Source organism: Taurulus bubalis, assembly GCF_910589615.1.
Source record: "Taurulus bubalis genome assembly, chromosome: 21".
Taxonomy (NCBI): Eukaryota; Metazoa; Chordata; class Actinopteri; order Perciformes; family Cottidae; genus Taurulus; species Taurulus bubalis.
Window position 1 is genome coordinate 7,412,832 of NC_136609.1, and position 2,757 is coordinate 7,415,588.

Consider the following 2,757-nt stretch of genomic DNA (forward strand, 5'->3'; position numbering starts at 1 on the left):
AGCCGGTTTATCGCTGCAGCGGACCACACAGCACAGAGGCACGCTGTTTGCTGTGTGTGGAAGCTCTCATGACATGCATGCAGGATGGTGACACACCAGACTGTGTTCACTCAGCAGGATGGGAGAGGTTGAATGGAGGCATGCAGTGTAGAGAGTATGTTTTATCTATAATATAATATATATATTTTAAAAGAAATTGGAAAACAGAGCACATACAGGGACCGGCATCCATCCAAAATCTTCTCTTTCACAAGGAGAAATAAGTATAAAGGGCATGTTGGTGTAGATTATGTCTGACGTGAAAGCAATACAAACCTTAAGCAAGAAAAATCAGAACAGGTCTTCAAAAGTTTAATGCGTCTCCTGAAAGAGGCGACGTCGAGCGGCCTTGTCTCACTCAGACAGTGTGATCTTTGTGATTGATGGCGCTGTAAAGGATTAATGCAAGAGGGTCAAAATATAAACATTTGGATAGCCTGCGATTTATCTTCCGCGCTGGCAAGCGAGAACAAGGACAGAATTTTAAGTACATGCAGTTCTGTTTTTCTGTTGTTTTTTTATTGCCAAATGTTCAACAGGCTCGTCCGCCTGACAAATGAGGGAAGCTGTTGCTCGTGGTCTGCGTGTGTTTTGTGGATGAGCTTATGTATTGAAGCGTAAAAAGGTCACGGTTTTATTAATTTATTCTCACTAAAAGGAAAAGTATGTCGGAGGCGAAAGGTCAGGGACAAATTCCAAGTAAAAGTAGGGCAACAACAATTCTCTTAATTATTCATTAACATGTCAATTATTTCATGTACAAAATAAAATGTGCGGAAATAGACATTTTACTTTGAGTTTTTAGGATCTTTCAACAAATAAAAAAAATGCAGAAAAACATGAAATCAGAGCAATGCAAGCATAGACTATATTACACACCTGACTTAATCATTAGCAAGTTCTTTTCATTTTGCTGAAGGATGCCGTTTCGACAAACGTGAGACAATAAGTCACCTAAGTAATGCAAGGCAGGAGCCTGGATGACGTTCAAATCAGGCAGTCAAAAACACACAAAAACAAAACACTATTGTACGCAACACGTTTTGGCGGTAATGTGATTGGTAGCTACAAAGTGCCCGTTTGTATTTACACTATTTCGAGCCCCTTGCATCCTCTCAACCATTTACCAGGTGACGTCAGTCGAGTCCCTGAGGGATCAGGACTTAGTCACTACTCTCTGGGAACCACGCTGACCTTCTCCAACGTGGGTATTCTCGGACGAGCAAAAACTGACGTCACGCAGAAAAACCCTCGCGGCCGAGCTTGAACTGGAAAGTGTCTTCAGTCGAACCTGGATTCCATCTGAACGTGAGACACCTCTGAAGGGGCCACAGCTGAACACACAGCTCGCGATCGAGGCGTTTTTTTTCTTCAGAATCACAAACCACAACATTTCCTATTGCAGCTTTTTCTGCTGCATTTTCCACCATCTCAATCACACAATCTAAAAAAAAAAACTTTAAGGCTGCAACTCACAATGCATGTACCAAATCCTTTTTTGGGCCGTTAATGCTGTAAATACACACACACTTAACATTTTATTCAGACATATTTAGCGTGAGAGCAAACACATAAGTAAACAATATTCTTAAAAAGCCATTCATATTGAAACAATCACATCTCCATTTCGCCTCTCTGCAAGCTTCACAGATCTGTGAGAATGAAGCCCACCAGGCAAATTCATGTAAATGTTTAACAGCAATATGTGATTTCCCGCTTGCCATCTTTACTGCTGATGTCAATGATAACACATTTGGCCGAAACCATCAAACTCTTGCCGGTAATGCCAAAATGAGTCTGCCCCTGCAGCCCTCGTGAAGCTGTTAAACAGTTCATCAAGTCTTTACCGACGACTTCAAGGAATCCATGCTCGACGAAATAAATGCCTCTGGCTTTGGGTGTCAAACAACAAAATAAAAAAATTATAATCATATTTTCTGCACGCAATCAAGCCAAAAAGACGCTGGATGTTCCCTCATCTGCATTCGATCGCTGTAGCTGTAAGTGATGCTAAGTGTGGGGAGGGGATTTCTGCAGCCGTGCTTTTAGACTGCGTCTTTCAAAAGCGGCTCTAACCAGGTCACACGGCGAGGAATACAAAATAAAACAGACAATAACACACTAAACATGGATGGTTTTTTTCTTGAATCACTGAGCGGTCGGTGTTGAGCATGACGTGTGGAAACGATGAATTGTATCGGCGCAAAGCTGTTTGGCAGGAAAAAAAATCATCAGAACCGTCCCAAGAAACACAAAAGACAAGCCACACAAAAGGGCTCTTTTCACCTTACATCCATCCGCTTCATAAATAGGTCAGAGACAGCTGCGAGCAGCCTCCGACCGGGCCTGGAATCTCACAGAGGGTTATGACACAACCATAATTGTTCGGCCATTTAAGACAAAAGGCTTGTGTTGTGCTTTCCGTGCGAACAGAGATCTTTGTATTTTAACAAAGCTGGGACGTCCACAAGGGGGGAAAATACAAATTAATTTTTATTTTATTACTACATTTAACTAAGTCTAATTTGCTTTGTGATGTGTGCAATACAAATGCTTTGGTGGGGAGGATGGGAGGAGGGCTCTGCACCGCAATGTGAACTCATGAGATGAGCCCTTGGCAGAGGCACTGTGCAATCTGCAGTGCTGATAACATCAGATGCCTCTCATTGCTTGGGAAAAGCTTGCTAGTTGGGCACCGACAAGGGTGTGTGTGTGTCT